Source organism: Saccostrea cucullata, unplaced genomic scaffold (genome assembly GCF_032062105.1).
Source record: "Saccostrea cucullata isolate Sc308-1 unplaced genomic scaffold, CSIRO_AGI_Scuc_v1 ctg1381, whole genome shotgun sequence".
NCBI classification, from domain to species: domain Eukaryota; kingdom Metazoa; phylum Mollusca; class Bivalvia; order Ostreida; family Ostreidae; genus Saccostrea; species Saccostrea cuccullata.
The window spans coordinates 138,954-157,171 of NW_026923903.1; the positions used below are offsets into that span (position 1 = coordinate 138,954).

At 37.1% G+C, this 18,218-nt stretch overlaps 1 pseudogene; it reads left to right on the plus strand.

The window, feature by feature from the left end:
- The first annotated feature begins 10,236 nt into the window (after positions 1-10,236).
- On the plus strand, positions 10,237-14,023 carry LOC134265228 (uncharacterized; annotated as a pseudogene).
- Positions 14,024-18,218: the final 4,195 nt, after the last annotated feature.

Here is an 18,218-nt window from a genome sequence, read left to right on the forward strand (position 1 = left end):
ATGAAAAAGGTGGTATGTTTCACCGAAAAAAATGCCTCGATCGCCCTACGAGGGTCAAGAAATAAGATTCTATTATCTTCAATAACTTGCATTGAGAAAATAAAATGTTTATATAGGTCAATTAAACGGTCTTTGAAAAATTGTTATCTTTAAAAATAAAATATTTTCTTATTGTAACAGTTGTCCTTTCTATTGATTTAATATGACACAAGTGTGCATGGGAAAACAGTGGTCACGTTTTTTACCTACTACATTCTTGAAAAACTATTAATTTTAACTATGATTTAAGCTATGTGTTACCGTTATGCAAAACAAAAGATATAGATATTGTACTTCGTTTGCACATCAATTCTTTTCTATTTCTACTTTGAGAAACAACCAAAACCAATTAAAGAAGACTTGTAAGTAGACCTTGGATAATAAATGTAGTTTGACACCGAATTGCAATGAACCTACGACGTGACAATCCAAGTATCCCTTCAAATTTCATTGTTCCTTATGTTACTTTCGTTCAAGCAAACGCTCAGCTGCCTCTGTAAACCCCTATTGCGAAATGTCGGAATTGACAGAGACCGCCGCCATTAAGATCACGCTTCAGACTATTGAATGTTAATATCTCGAGTTCGAATTCATCAATTTACAAACAAATTATATATTAAGCCTAATGAGAAATGTTTCTATCAACCATACTAATATGATTTGAAAATATTGAAAAACAAAAAAGTTTAAAAATTTGACTTTTTTTCTTTGCATGCCGTAACGACAGGAAGTAGAGACGACGTACAAAAGATCGCGTCTTCGATAGTTCTTATCAAGATCTATAATCCCTGAAAGTTCCACAGTGATATCTTTAACCGTTCTTTAGATTATCCACGAATAAAATGTCAATTTAAAATCAGAAAATTGTCCGTAACTTGGCACCAGAAAGGAATTTCCAAAAAATCTCCAGGATATAGTAACTGCATATAGCAACACATTGTTCCTGCAGATTTCATAAAAATCCATCCAGTAGTCTTCGAGAAATCACGTGCACAAAATTTGATGGTCAGAAATATTATACTACACAATCTAAATATTTTGATATGCTAAATATTAAAGTATTTAATTCAAAAGTATATAAAAAAACACTAATTCAAGTGTATTTTTGATTTTACAATGTTCCCATTTCACGTGCACACACGTGCATACATGAGCATGTTGACCATACCTTCTTGTAGGAATTCATTACATATATGTTCTAAATCCCAACCTGTTTTGTTGAAAACCAAGGCAGTTATAGCTGTTTAACATTTCAGCCAATCAGATTGCAGCGCACGTACAAGCACATGTATGCATGTGTATGTGACCAAACCTTCTTGTAGAAGTCCATTATATATATCTATGCTCCAAATCCCATCCTGTTTGGTTGAAAACCAAGGGAGTTATAGCTGTTAAAAGTTTCAGCCAATCAGATTGCAGCGCATGTACACACACGTGTATGCATGTACATGGTGACCATACCTTCTTGTAGAAGTCCATTATATATATCTATGTTCTAAATCCTATCCTGTTTGGTTGAAAACCAAGGGAGTTATAGCTATTTAAAGTTTCAGCCAATCAGATTGCAGCGTACGTGCATACACGTGTTTTCATGATAATTGCTATATATTTTATTGTAGGATATCTTAATGCATGGCTATGTTTAAAATTTCAAAGGATTTCGTCAAAAAACAAGAAAGATATTGAGACTTTAGTTTCAGCCAATCAGAGTAAAGCGCACGTGCATGCGCGTGAGATCTTGCTATTTTGACCACGTCATCTTGTCTATACTACTATTATATCATTACATTATGAGTTTCAAAGCATTTCATCAAAAAATAAAAAAAGTTACGGCAGTATACATTATATTGGTCATTTTAAGTGTTGCACGTGCGCGCTCTTGCAGGCACGTGCGCACAAAATGACCTTCGTTTGGCAACTGTACATAACATGCCTACTAACCCTAAAAATGTTTCACCTAAGTCGGATGTATAGTTTACGAGATCACTCGTGGACAAAATTTTCCCAGGAATAATAATAATAACTAGAAAGTCTGCTATTGCAAGCAATAGCATATGTCGCCCCGTACTGGACAAGACTTTCATTTTAATCATCACTAAAACAAAAGTCCATTAGCTAAGTTTGAACAACCATCGAGTTGTATGATGGTCCTTTCCATTGGAAACGGAAGACCTTAATTGGGTACATCCCACTCATTATTTTTAGAATCGGTAGGAGAAGAAAGTAGTGCAGGAAAATTACAAGTTCCTAAATTTGCAGACTTGCATAAAAGAAATCTGGCAGATGTACTAAACTGAGCCTCATACTTGTTAATTGGCAGTATCTTTCCTATCATAAAAGCTTGGCAAATGTAATCTATGAAGAAGATCAGCCGAATTATTTTGTGTATTGTAACGCCAGTGAGAACTCTGCAATTTCCCTCTTTCACTTTCATTTTAGAGGTTCTACCAAAAAACGAATCTGACATGCCACCATCAATTCGAGCATTTCTGCATTGCAGAGAGCTGATGTTTGTTATGAGATGATAAATCATGTGTAAACTTTCTCAGTTTAGCGGAATCATGAACATTTTCGGCGAGATGAATGTTTTGTATACAGTGGTGATCAAGGCTTCGCGAACCTTCAGGAGCGGATCAAAAGATTTTTGACTGAATAAAAACTATGAAAATGACGTACCAATTTTTTAATTTATACTTGCACTATCTAATGAAATGAATAATATACAAGTGATAGATATACAAGAAAACGCGAAATGATAATAAATGCAGCTGACAATCGTTATTTTTTTTTTATATAGATAAAATAAAATATTTATAAATTCAAGAGACAAAACAGAAGGAGAATGAATGATGGCAAAATATCACATGACGGGAACTGAATTTTATGAATGAAGATTTTAAAAAGTTACTTGTAAGTTGTATATGTTATATCTGTGTATTCTACCTGGCTGTGTTCTTCAAAAGGGGGGGGGGGGTCGTCTTGAACATAGTAAATAGCCATAACGTTTGAACGGTAAGTACTAAGGCTTTCGTATTTCAAATATGTAATCCTTGTGAAAAGAACTTTTATTGGATACGACGAACTTTGACCTTTTGACCTAGACCTTGGAGAACACATGTGTACATCTGAATCTTTTTTTCTGTTTCGTTTCTATGGCAACTGTGAGCGACTCATTACAATTATTTTGAAAGTAGAAATCACTTTGACACATTGCAAGGAATTAACATTGAAAGTTTCAAAACGATTGCCTGAGTAGTTATTGAGAAAATCGAAATTAAAGAATTTTAACTTTCACCTGGTTTCCATGGCAATAATCGATTATTTGAAAATTTTAAATGCGAAGCGCACAACTACAGATACTAATCCTTAAAATAAGAAAAGTTTCATGACGAACGTTTAAGGGACCAGAGAGAACACTCTCGGACAAAATTTGTCGCTTTTTACAGGTTTCCATGGCAACGGTAGACATATTGGAACTGAACGACCTCACTGCACAACTACAACCAGTGATCGTCCTTTGAGGAAAGTTTCAGGAAGATTGTCCCAGCCATCTCCGAGAAACAGCCTGGATAAAAAAAACATGCGTACAATATCAATATGTCGTCCCCGACTTCGTTCGGGGCGACATAATAACTCCTGAATTTTTCTCATCAATAACTCCTGAATTTTCCCCTTCAATTCGAGCATTTCTGCATTGCAGAGAGCTGATGTTTGTTATGAGATGATAAATCATGTGTAAACTTTCTCAGTTTAGCGGAATCATGAACATTTTCGGCGAGATGAATGTTTTGTATACAGTGGTGATCAAGGCTTCGCGAACCTTCAGGAGCGGATCAAAAGATTTTTGACTGAATAAAAACTATGAAAATGACGTACCAATTTTTTAATTTATACTTGCGCTATCTAATGAAATGAATAATATACAAGTGATAGATATACAAGAAAACGCGAAATGATAATAAATGCAGCTGACAATCGTTATTTTTTTTTTATATAGATAAAATAAAATATTTATAAATTCAAGAGACAAAACAGAAGGAGAATGAATGATGGCAAAATATCACATGACGGGAACTGAATTTTATGAATGAAGATTTTAAAAAGTTACTTGTAAGTTGTATATGTTATATCTGTGTATTCTACCTGGCTGTGTTCTTCAAAAGGGGGGGGGGGGTCGTCTTGAACATAGTAAATAGCCATAACGTTTGAACGGTAAGTACTAAGGCTTTCGTATTTCAAATATGTAATCCTTGTGAAAAGAACTTTTATTGGATACGACGAACTTTGACCTTTTGACCTAGACCTTGGAGAACACATGTGTACATCTGAATCTTTTTTTCTGTTTCGTTTCTATGGCAACTGTGAGCGACTCATTACAATTATTTTGAAAGTAGAAATCACTTTGACACATTGCAAGGAATTAACATTGAAAGTTTCAAAACGATTGCCTGAGTAGTTATTGAGAAAATCGAAATTAAAGAATTTTAACTTTCACCTGGTTTCCATGGCAATAATCGATTATTTGAAAATTTTAAATGCGAAGCGCACAACTACAGATACTAATCCTTAAAATAAGAAAAGTTTCATGACGAACGTTTAAGGGACCAGAGAGAACACTCTCGGACAAAATTTGTCGCTTTTTACAGGTTTCCATGGCAACGGTAGACATATTGGAACTGAACGACCTCACTGCACAACTACAACCAGTGATCGTCCTTTGAGGAAAGTTTCAGGAAGATTGTCCCAGCCATCTCCGAGAAACAGCCTGGATAAAAAAAACATGCGTACAATATCAATATGTCGTCCCCGACTTCGTTCGGGGCGACATAATAAGAAACAGAGTAAAAACAATATGTTCCCCAACTTCGTTTGGGGAACATAATAATATGGAAAAAGAAACCGAACGAAAACAATAAGGTCTTCCGTTGGAAACGGAAGACCTTAATTTCTGTGAAATTCTTTCAAAATGCTACTCCTCCTACAGTTTTGGTCTGATTTCAATATAACCTGGCACACAAGTAGACTACACTAAGATACATTAAATAGTACCTCATTCTTTATATCTGTTTTTGACTTCAATAATCACTATTACCTTGGTTAATAAAAATAGCAATTTCTGTTACTCTCAAAATGTTATTTTAATTATAGTTTTGATTATAATATAATGTGGCATGCAAGTAGACTATACTAAGAACATAATATTAAAGAGACTTATTCAAGGATCATTATTCTCTCTTTTGCTAGTGTAAAGTTTAAATTCCCAACTGCTCAATTACTTTCCTTTTTTTCTGCTATAAGTACAAACCAGTAGAGCTTCAGTCCCGACAGAGACTTCTGTTTTAAATTGTGAGGTTCATCAACCTGGGAAAAAGTACTTGTATGATTCACTTAAAATTTTGAAAAAGAAAGGAAAAGTATCTCCGAACTCGACAGATCTTACTATGTAAAGGTGGGGAGGGGGCTTCATTTTGTATTCACAAATGAATTTCTTTATATATATGACAGCATTAGCCTTCCACTGAACATTTTCTACAATGAAAACAACAAATATTAGGACATATTTCTTTCCCCTTTTCCTAATCCAAAGGGGATCCAACTCCCGTACCTACCGCCACCTTCTGGATCCGCCACTGTCCGCGGAAAGTCACCCAGTTTAAGGTGATTTTATTATATACAGGACTATTGGTTCTGAGGTCTGTCTTGAGAGAAGATAAAAGCCATTTCCTGACAGTAGCTATGCTTATCATTAGGATTATAATCAAACTAAAACAAATGAATATTTGCAGTATGCTAAAGAATTATTACAATATTATGTGGAACATTCACCAGCCATAAATGGAGACACTTTTCCCACCTACATGTTTATATGTTCACTCTCTCCTCACTAACCGGATGACGTTCAGCACTTGGCACTTCATTAAATTAAATTTAGGCCTTATAACATGAAAGTTACCTATTCAAGTTAAGGAAAATATGTTCGAAAATCGAAACTATTTTTGCCTAGATAAGCATACATACGAATGAAAGAAATGGAGACATTTCCTAGCAAACAAATGCCAAAATAAGTTGCAGGTCACAATTTCTACCCAGAAAAAGAAAGGATGCTTTCTTCTTGAATGAAAAATTTGCTGTTGGGTTAACGAGAGCAAACAAACGTTTTCTCTGTGATGTGTTTACACATACGTCTTTGGAAAACCTAGCTGTTTGAAATCCCTGCTCTTCAAATTTGGTCGATATTCTAAAGTTACAAAATAAGCGCAGACCAGCCATGCGAATGTTGCTCGAGCTCGAGTATGATGAGTTTGAGAGGAAAAAAGCTTGCCTGCCAGATGATACAGGTATGTTATGATCTCCCTATGCCATGAGATGGAAAGATAGAGGTGTGAGTATGACGTGTTTTTGATCAAATACTGCAAATTTTTGGCATGATCAGACTAATGTTAATAAAAATTCTCAAGAAGGACGTTTAACAATCTACGATCAATCAGATATGTAAATGTATTATTTTAATTGCACTAGTATGTCAATTTAGTAAGTACACATACCAATTTTACTTCATTTTATATTTTTTTTAATTTAATATAGCTGAACATGCTAATTTGGTGATTAATTTTGCATGTAAACAAAGCATTTCAAGGTTTAATTAATTATATGTGAAGATGTCTCTTGTTTTTTAAGAAGGGTATGGGGATGACGAACAGTATTCAATTTCAAAGTCCATTGAATAATACAAAAAAAGAGCAAAGCAAACACGGACCCCCCAAACAACAGAGGTGTGATCAGGTGCCATGGAGGAGTGAGCTTACTTTTTTCAGGTGTTTATAAATGGCTGGGTCTAAAAAATGGCCGAGGGCGGTTTTGAAAGAAGGACACCAGGAAGAAGAATTGGCAATCCCTTTTTCTTCGTTTGAAGAAACCTTTTTCTTCGTTTGAAGAAAAAGTTTTGACGGAGTTCATCGAAGATCACAGTCGCCTGCATCGACAAACAGATCCGATTTACAAGCAAGATCAAACACATATGAACAAAGATCAAGATCACCAGCAAAATCCAACAAATCCGGCCGAAGATCAAGGTCACCTGCAGCTGCATGGTCCAACAGATGACATCAACGATCATATATCCTGCAGGAACAAAGATCAAGGTCATAACGAAGGTACAGTAGGGATTTATCCTCCACTGTAGCCCCATTTTAGCTCAGGGGTCATGCTGAGAACAAACTTAAAAATTATACTATATCGTAGAGAGTAATCATAAGTTTCAACATAATTTTAAAATTTGTGTTTTGGAGAAAAAACCTCAACAATTTAAAACATTGGATCAGATAAAAAATAATTTGATTAGAAAAGGTCGCTAGAGCTTTCAGCTGAAGTAACCCAAAGAGATTGATTTTGTAGCAAAACTAACCTTTTTATGCCTATATACATGAAATCTTTCAGTACATAAGATGTACAAATAATTGTAGCATGATACGTTTGAGTCTAGTATTTCTTATGAATCAGTGGGACAAAACAACACTGATGAACCAGTTCCAGTTGAGAGCAGTGATGTTCCTGCTTATGAAAACGTGCCAGATGAGCATCCCAGTAACAGAGATTCTTTGAGAAACAACATCACTAATATATTCCTTGTAGAAGAATATGGAGATAACGAACAGTATTCAATATCAAAGTCCATAAAACAATACAAAATAGGAGCAGATCAAACACGGACCTCCGAAAAACAGAGATGGGGTCAGATGCCATGGAGGATTGACCATCACCTGCTGACCGGTCACACCCGACGTGTGCTCCTGATCATGATTAGGAAATAAAGGGAACATACGTTGTCAATTCAGTCTATATCCTAAAAACAAGAGGCCCACGGGCCTTATAGGTCACCTGAGCATTATGCAACAATTTTCCAATTTTTGAATTTGATTCATGTTTTAAGCCAGATGCTATATGACATTCATAAATTTTGAGAGAGGCACCATTGATCATCATAACAATACACTTAGCAGTTGCCTAGCTTGGTTACTGAATACCAATATGCAGGTTAGGGGGAAAAATGCATCCCAACTAACCATTGTGCCCCTAACACTGTAACATAAACCCCTAACCCTAGGTCCACACATTGCACAAAGGCACCCTTAATATCAAAAAATTAATAAATGTTTTATAAATACAAAAGAGCACATTTCAAACAATAAATTCATTTTCAGTATATAAGTAGAGCCCCCACCCCACCCCAGACCCTGGGGTTTTGAAATTCACAATTCTGCAAGATAAGCACCCTTTCTCATCATAACTAAGGTAGTTCATCTGCTTTATACCCAGAGACAAAGAAAAAACATTTCAAAGATTTAATGTATTTTCCTTATATAATCGATTGAGCCCCGTCCCCTTACACCAGAACCCCTGACCCAGGGGCCATAAAATTCATAATTTTAAAAGAGGTATTCTTGCTCATCATAACTATGTACTTAGTTAATTTAATTCCTAGGAGCAGAGAAGAAGATTTTCAAAGAATTCATATATTTTCAATATATAATCAACAGAGCCCTGCCTTAACACTAGAAACCCATACCCGGGGACCATAAAATTCACAATTTTGGTAAAAGCACTCTTGCTCATCATAACTATGTACTTTGTTAGTTTATTAAATACATAAGTGCAGAGAAGAAGATTTTCAAAGAATTAATGTATTTTTACTATATATAATCTATAGAGCCCCGCCCTAACACCAGAACCCTAGCCATAAAATTCACAATTTTGGTTGAGGTACTCATGCTCATCATAACTATGCAATTAGTTGGTTTATTTAATACCTTCGGGCAGAGAAGATTTTCAAAGTAATCATGTATTTTCACTATATATAATAAATAGAGCCCCGCCCTAACGACATAACCCCTGACCCTTGGGCCATAAAATTCACAATTTTGGCAGAGACACTCATGCTTATCATAACTATGCACTTCGTTAGTATATTTAATACCCAGGGGCAGAGAAGAAGTTTTTCAAAGAAATAATGCATTTTCACTATATATTTTCAATAGAGCCCCGCCTTAGCACCAGAACCCCTGACCCTGGGGCCATAAAATTCACAATTTTTGTGGAGGCACTCTTGCTCCTCATAACTATGCATTTAGTTGGTTTATTTAATACCAAGGAGTAGAGAAAAAGATTTCCAAAGAAATAATGCATTTTCACTACATACTTATTTAGCCCCGCCCAAGAACTAGAACCCCTGACTCCAGGGCCATGAATTTCACAATTTTGGTAAAGGAATCAATGCTGATTACAATCATGCAAACAGTTTGACTGCTTGATGTCTAGGAGTAAAGAAGATTTTTAAAGATTGCATTAATTTTAGTGGTTTTGGCCCCACCCCTCAAGCCCGAGGGGGGCAGGGATAATGAAATTCACAATTTTTGTTCCCCTTCTCCCATATATGCTTTGTGCCAAATTTGGTTGAAATTGGTTCAGTGGTTTTAGAAAAGAAGCTGAAAATGTTCAAATGTTAACACACGACGGACGACGACGACGGAAGAAAAGCAATAGTTCACCTGAGTAAACTCAGGTGTTTTATTGGAAGATTTTGGGATTTATATAATACTTTTTTTAAATCTGAACAGATGTCAGGATTTCACCCCCCTTCTGTTGGAGAGAGAGTCCTCCGATCCTCCCCAGATGGAAACTGTATAGTAAGTGATGAGTCAATGGCCGTGCTTCTCAAGCTGGCATCTTTGATAAATATTGATGACCAGTTTATTCCATTTACTACGTATGTAAGAACTAAATTTCTTTAATTGAATAAAATAAAGGGAAACGAACTTTAATTTTCTCAAAATTGGGAAGTTATAATTGAATCTATTTTTCCTTCTTTTATTTCATGCTTATTTTAAAACTCATAACACTGACGTAAAAAAGTTAATCTAATTTTATAACAGTTGAACTTCGTGATTTAACCCCCGGTGAGCCTTCTGTTATCCTTGACACGGGAGTAAAGAAGACTGCATTAATTTAAGTGGTTTTGGCCCCATACTTCAGACCCCAGGGGGGGGGGCAGGGACAATGAAATTCACAATTTTAATTCACAATTTTTGTTTCCCTTTATCCACAGATGTTTTATACCAAATTTGCTTGAAATTGGTTTAGTAGTTCCAGAGATGAAGTTATGTGTTGTGATGTTAATTCTTGTAAATGAATGAGGTTTACGGAAATAGTTTTTCCGCCTTTTTTACTCAGGCAGTTATGTTATGCTGTTACGTCATTATGTTAAATTGAGCGCCTTTTTTAGTGCGCCTTGAGCAATTGATAACTACGAGCTACTTGTGCTATTCGCAAAAACATCGCAGTTGCGTTTCATACAGAGTGAAATGGTAGACAGAGAACGAAGAGCAAACGCGGGGGCCAAAATGTTAGAAATCATGAAGTCCTTGAAGGAAGGCGAAACGACCGGTATCGATACCACGCCAGTTCGACCCTCGCCAGCAGCAAAAGGTCAGGACGGTCAACACGAAAAAATTGCTTCCCCGCGTGATATAGCGGACCTCGAATCAAAGTGCCAAGATCTCGAGAGAAAGCTACAGCAGATGAAACTGGAGAATAAATACCGCGACTTGCAGACTCAAATACAAAAGGAAACCGAGATGCGTGCTGCAACCCCCCGTCCCGTAGAGGCACTGCCGCAAGCCCCACTAGAAACGGAAACGAGGACTTGGACTCGGGAAGTTCCACAGGAATTTCAAGGTAATTCTATTACGTCTAAGAAAGCTAGGAAAATTCAAGATTACGTTTGGACTGGAACGAGAGACTTGTTAGACGAATCGAAAACGATTGATATGGGCAATGGAGTCAAATTGAACGTAGGAGAGAAAAAGCTATCCCTAGGAGATGTAACGGTAGAGCAGTGGGGGTACGCAAGCCTCCAAATTCTATTTGAGATGATAGCAGATGGTACCTGTACTTTAAGACAGTCTCAAGACTACTTACGCTACACCCAGTCCGTCTTCAGATTAGCTGCTAATTATGTGTGGCCAAGCGTTTTGCTGTATGATAGAGAATACCGTGAAAATCAGTCAAAGTACTCTTACTTATGGAACACTCCGTGCGCTCAACTTCGAGAGTTTAATCTAATACCTAAGCGGGACAACTCTACCACACAGACAGTTTCGCACATGTATAGACAGCAAGTGGACAAAACAGCTACAGCGGAGAAGCCAGCTCACCAGCCAACAACGTTAGCACCCAACAAACGCGGACGAGGACCATTCTTACCAAATGGACGGGAAATATGCCGTCGTTTTAACCAAGACAACTGTGTGCGTTCAGACTGTAGGCTAGCCCACAATTGTTTTATTTGCTACGGGCCTAATCATCCAGCAGTGAAGCATGGCTTGGCAGGAAAAACGACAGATCCAAAAAACGCATAGGCAACCCTCCATCCCACGACCTGCAGCTATTGGCCTGGGAAAAACTTATCCCCCCCTGATGACTTTGATAGAGAATTCATCTTGCAGGGCGTAAAGGAGGGTTTTCATATTGTTGACAATGTTATAGACCTTGATACTTATGTTGAATGTAGCAATTATAAATCTTCTTTAGTTTTTCATGATCAGGTTGAGTCACAAATTAATTATGAGATTTTGCATGGAAATTATGTTGTATGCGGTAAACCTATGAATATTGTTAGTGCCCTTGGCGCTATTCCTAAGTCCTCTAACAAGGTTAGGCTCATTCACGATGCTAGTCGACCTATTGGCAAAAGCTTAAATGACTATACTTCAGATACTTCATGTACATATATGGACCTTACCCATGCTTGTAAACTGATCTCAAGAAACTGTTTTTTAGCCAAAGTTGACCTTAAAAGTGCTTACAGGTCAGTCAACATTCACCCTAGTAATTACAGATTTACAGGTTTAAAGTGGCAATTTTCAAATGAAAGTTATGCAACGTATATGTATGATGCAAAATTACCCTTCGGGGCTGCTAAGAGTCCTAGCATTTTTCAAAGATTGTCTAGCTGTGTTTGTAGAATTTTGAAATTTCAGTATGGTGTTACAGTGATTGTGTACATTGACGATTTTTTAGTTATCGAAGAAACTTTTGAGAAATGTTTGTTTGCTTTACAAGTTTTAATCAAAACATTGAGACAATTAGGGTTCTGTATCAATTGGAACAAAGTGGAAGGGCCGTGCCAACAACTGACTTTTCTTGGTGTGAAGATAGACACTTGTGATCTTACCCTCTCACTTCCTCAGGACAAAATGGAAGCGCTTCAAGACCTCCTGATGACCTTTCAAACCAAGAAGCGAGCAAGTAAACGTCAACTTGAGTCCTTGATAGGTAAACTAAACTGGGCTTGTCAGGTGATACAAGGTGGCCGCACCTTTCTACGTCGTGTGATCAACGCTAAAAATGTCTTACACCGCCAATCGGACAAAGTACTCTTGGATTGTTTTCGAAAAGACTTGGAGTGGTGGATAGCGTTCCTCCCCATATTCAACGGAACAGTGCATTTTTTAGAGACACGTCCTGTTCGTTCCTTGATGACGGATGCTTGCAATGCAGGAGGCGGCGGCTACTTTAGCGGTGATTACTTTTATGTGAACTGGACACTGGACGTGCCAGAAGTCGCAGACAAGCATATTAATACCAAGGAAACTGTGGCTATAATCCTAGCATTACAACGTTGGGCACCTCTGCTTGCGAACAAAAAAGTTATAGTGTACACAGACAATACTACTGCTAAAGCATACATAAACAAAGGTTCCAGCAGAAATACTTTTATTATGGAATGGCTCAGAAGCTTATTCTGGACTCAAGCATTTTATAACTTTAGTGTCTATGCATCCTATGTAAAGGGTAAACTGAACACAATAGCAGATGTGATTTCGCGTTTAACTGAACCTTACATGCTCACTAAGCTCTATGAAATATTACCATTTGATGGGTCATACATTGTACCTTTCACAGTAAAAGCACTGGTCTCACACATGTCATCAGCTTTTATTTATTGCAGATGGGGCCGAGCTTCGTCAAGCACTGCGCATGGCAGCCAGTCGCCTGAGGACCCAGGGATGGGCGGTTAGCACCAAGAAAACTTACCAAGCCCAACTTACCTGCTATCTGGACTTTTGTGCTAAAGTTAACTTACCTGGAGTACCAGCAGCACCTGAGCAGATTATCTTATACATTGCATACCTGGTGGATGTGAAGTCCTTTAAGTATAGTACCATCAAGAATTACCTGAACATTGTGAAACATTTACATTGTGCTAATGATTTAGATGACCCTATTCATGGAGTGTGGTCCATTCAGCAAACCCTGAAGGGAGCAAAACGTGAACTTGGTGATGCCCAGGGAGCAGCGACACCTATTCAGCCTAGACATCTCTTACTGATTAGGAGTTCCCTATGTTTAGATCTGAAGGAGGACTTGTCCTTTTGGACGGCATGCCTTATCGCCTTCTTCGGACTTCTGCGGCCTGGAAACTTCTTATCTCAGGGACCTATCTGTGTTCCAGACCGTGATTTGTGTATTCAAAATATAAGCCCACATGCCAAGGGCTTCTTGTTATCCCTGAATTGGACCAAGACCCTGCAATTCCGAGAGCACCAACTTCAAGTTACACTTCCTGACTTGCATGGTCACCCACTGTGCCCAGCCAGTGCCTTGCGCAGCTTATTTCATCTGCTCTTCATTGACCCTTTAACGTCTGACACCTCACCCCTCCTACAGAAGGCAAACGGCGAACCCCTGTCTTATAGCTGGTTTCTGTCGCGACTGCGGAGAGTCTTGCATGGAGTGGATATAACTGGGCACTCCTTTCGAATGGGAGGGGCCACTTGGGCCTTCCAGCAAGGATTACAAGGCGAGTTGATACAGGAACTGGGCTTCTGGAAGAGCAACGCCTATCTGCGCTACTTAGAGTCTACCACTGACCAAAAGATTGAAAAAAATGTACCAGTTTGGTAGAGGACTACCTTTCAGTCTTTAGGGGGGGTTGGGTTTTTTTTTTTTTTTGAGGTTTAGTCCCCCTCTCCTCTTTCACACATTATTTACATGGGTCTGGGAGGTTACATGTACATTCACATGTATGTTCTTTGTGTTTTTATTCTACTTTAAGTTGAGCTATTCACTGTGCATTGCAAATAAATCTTTGTACGCCCAGACTCATCTTTTTTAGATATATTGAAGTAAAATGTTAATTCTTGTAAATGAATGAGGTTTACGGAAATAGTTTTTCCGCCTTTTTTACTCAGGCAGTTATGTTATGCTGTTACGTCATTATGTTAAATTGAGCGCCTTTTTTAGTGCGCCTTGAGCAATTGATAACTACGAGCTACTTGTGCTATTCGCAAAACCCACCCACCCCCACCAGTAGTATTACTGCAGTCTGTATACTTTGTATAATTTAGCACATATGGGAGGTATATGTTACATGTACATTCACATGTATGTTCTTTGTGTTTTTATTCTACTTTAAGTTGAGCTATTCACTGTGCATTGCAAATAAATCTTTGTACGCCCAGACTCATCTTTTTTAGATATATTGAAGTAAATTAGGAAAATAGACATCTTTTTTTTTGGGGGGGGGGGGGGGGATGCTTTCACAGTAAGTATCAGCTTTTCTGGCGAAGTAGTTCCTGAAAAGATTTTTCCTATATATTCCTATGTAAAACTTTGATTCCGCATTATGGCCCCGCACAACTCCCTGAACAATGTCGAATCTAAACTATATCAGGATGCTACCACCTAAGTTTCAGCTTTTCTTGCCCAATGGTTCTATGTATACTCAGACTATTAAAATACGTCGATTTCTATTATTCTTAACATGCAAAAATTAAGAATTCGTTGGTTTAACAAAAATGTAAAATATGATTACTAATGGTTATTTGAGGACAAACTAATATGCAATGATTATTCACAACAACTCTAGACTCGATTATTAAAACATAAAAGAAGCTCCATACACCCCTCACATTGTCCGAAACTCCAAACCCAATCCTCAGCATTTTACACCAATTGATGCCGAGGAGTAAGAATAATTCAAAAATTTCGGTATTTTATTGGAGGGACTTCAACCAATAGAAACGAAATAATATGTTGCGAATATGTCTTCGCACCAATTAACTTAATCACTTAACGACTGGATGTGGTTAAGTCGTACATGGATATTCCTGACAGTATTTGAAATTTATTTAAATAGTATGTTTACGAACAAAATTTTGAATTTAGGTTTACAAATCTTAACCAGCTGCATTTAGGTCTGCGCATCTTCCCAAGTCAAGAGTTTCTGATCCGCTCCGCTCCACATTAACCCTTGACCGAATAGGCTAAGTTTGACGGGGTTTACTGTCACGCCATCTAGTGAGATTTACATATTCTGAACTCTCCTGACCTCTGCTATTAGCCAATCAGAGTAAACGAATTCAACAGCGAATTCGAGATAATATTGGTAGTCGGTAATTAATTCAATATAACTCAACTAAAAAACTGAGACAAACCTTTAAAAGGGCTATCTAATGAAAAATACATTATCCTTGGGACTAAAACTGACGTGTTTTTCTGTTTACGATGTAGTTTCAGTTGTTTAAATAAAACAATGATTTTGATTGGTTCCTGAAAACTTGCATGAGGCCATTCAGAGAACGCATTTCAAACCCCGTCAAACTTAGCCTATTCGGTCAAGGGTTTATGTGGAGCGGAGCGGATCAGAAACTCTTCACTTGGGAAGATGAGGTCTGCGATGAACGTTTCAAACACACTGAGACTATAATTATGTTCCCCAAAGTTTGGGAACATATTGTTTTTACTTTTTCTGAATTTTTTCTTTGTTCTCCGGTACTTTTTTGTCCGCGAGTGTTCTCGTAAACTACTCATCCGATGTAGGTGAAACCTTTTTAGGGTCACTAGGTATGTTATGTAGATGTGCGGAACGAAGGTCATTTTGCGCGCACGTGCGTGCATGTGCGCGCACGTGTAACACGTGAAATGACCAATATAATAGATTTAGCCGTAACTTTTTAAATATTGGATGAAATGCTTTGAAACTCATAATATAAGGATATAATAGTAGTATAGACATGATGATATGGTCAAAATAGCAAGATCTCACGCGCATGCAGGTGCCCTTCGCTGCGATTGGCTGAAACTAAAAGTCTAAATATCTATTTTGTTTTCTGACAAAATCCTTTGAAATTTTGAACATAGTCCTACATTATGAAGATCTACAGCATGATATATAAGAATAATCATGAACGCACGCACATGCACGTGTGCTGCAATCTGATTGGCTAAAACTTTAAATGCCTACAACTTTCTTGGTTCTCAATAATACAGGGTGAAATTTCAAATATGAATAGATATAATGATTGCCTACATTATACTACTATCAAAAGTAAATGCATGGACGTGCATGCACATGCGACCGCACACAATGTATTAAAAGACAGTATACTTGAGTGTTTGATGTTCATGCAGAATTAAGAACTTCTAAATGTCAAGACATGTAACATACTGAAGCATGCAGATCTTTTTACCCTTGACCTTGAAACTTAGGTCAAGGTCACTGGTAACCTGAATAAAATGTTGATATTAGCTATTTACCAAAATCACCTTGACCTATGAACTTGAAATCGACCTTAACCTTTGTCCTTGACCCAAGGGTAAAAAGAAACATGAAGTACATGTACATGTATCTAGAAACACCTTTCAGAGTTTATTTCGGTTGACAGGTTAGAAGTTAAAGAGGTGGTGGTTTTTAATGACCTTGACCTTTCATTCAAATGTCACAATCAATCTTAAGTTCTTGGAATAAGATACAAGATTCAACTCCAACGTTAAATAGGTTAAGAATAAAAATAACCCCCACCCCCACCCCCCACCCCCACACACAAACAAATCAAATTAATGGCAACGTAGAGAATCACTGTTAAACTCAAATAACACCTCGGACCCACATAAAATTTCAGGAAAACTGCAGAAAAGAGCTTGAGGAAAGTGTATTAAAATATTTCATTTGAGTTTCCAAAGTATATAGAAATTATTAATTTATACAGAAAAAATTACAAATCCTGTCGTGTTTAAAATTAAAGTGCAGATGACCAAAGTTGGCATATAAGCCTTTTATAGCCTATTTATTCAGATGTCGTTAATAGCATTCAATTCTACTGATTTGAAATAATATTTTAATACCAAGCATCCTTTGTTTAATTTACCTTTGAAATTTATTTGAATTTTTTTTTAGAATTACGCAATCCCCAGAAATAGCGATTTTCGGTATATTAAAAATCAATATACATGTACGCTCCTTCGTAAAATAATCAGATATTTGCATTCATGAAAAAAATATTAATAAGAAGGTGTTTAACAATATAGGTCATATTAGCTGACACGAATGTCTTTTTAAACATCTCTTGTAAAACCCAGAGAGTAGCCCCCTATGCATTGGAAAAAATGAATAGTTCCGGTCAAAAAACCTTTATATATTTATTTACAAAGTATATAAAATTTACCAGGCACAGGTATCAGAGTTGTCAAAATGGCCTGAGAGGAAATATTAAAAAAAATTCTGAACAGAAAGGAAAATCCCTTTTCCATGTATGGAACTACTATTGAATATAACCAACCCCGAGCCCGATCTTAAAAACACGGTAGTAGAAAATTAGAATTTGCTGTTTTATTAATTTTTTTACTTTTAACTTCTTTTCTTGAAGCCAAATGATATGAAAACACTCAAGAAGGTGAAAAGGCTTCATATTGTTATCTGAATTAAAATCAAAATTGTAATCTGAACAATTAGTCTCCTTATTATGTTCCCCAAACGAAGTTTGGGAACATATTGTTTTTACTTTTTCTGAATTTTTTCTTTGTTCTCCGGTACTTTTTTGTCCGCGAGTGTTCTCGTAAACTACTCATCCGATGTAGGTGAAACCTTTTTAGGGTCACTAGGTATGTTATGTAGATGTTCGGAACGAAGGTCATTTTGCGCGCACGTGCGTGCATGTGCGCGCACGTGTAACACGTGAAATGACCAATATAATAGATTTAGCCGTAACTTTTTAAATATTGGATGAAATGCTTTGAAACTCATAATATAAGGATATAATAGTAGTATAGACATGATGACATGGTCAAAATAGCAAGATCTCACGCGCATGCAGGTGCCCTTCGCTGCGATTGGCTGAAAC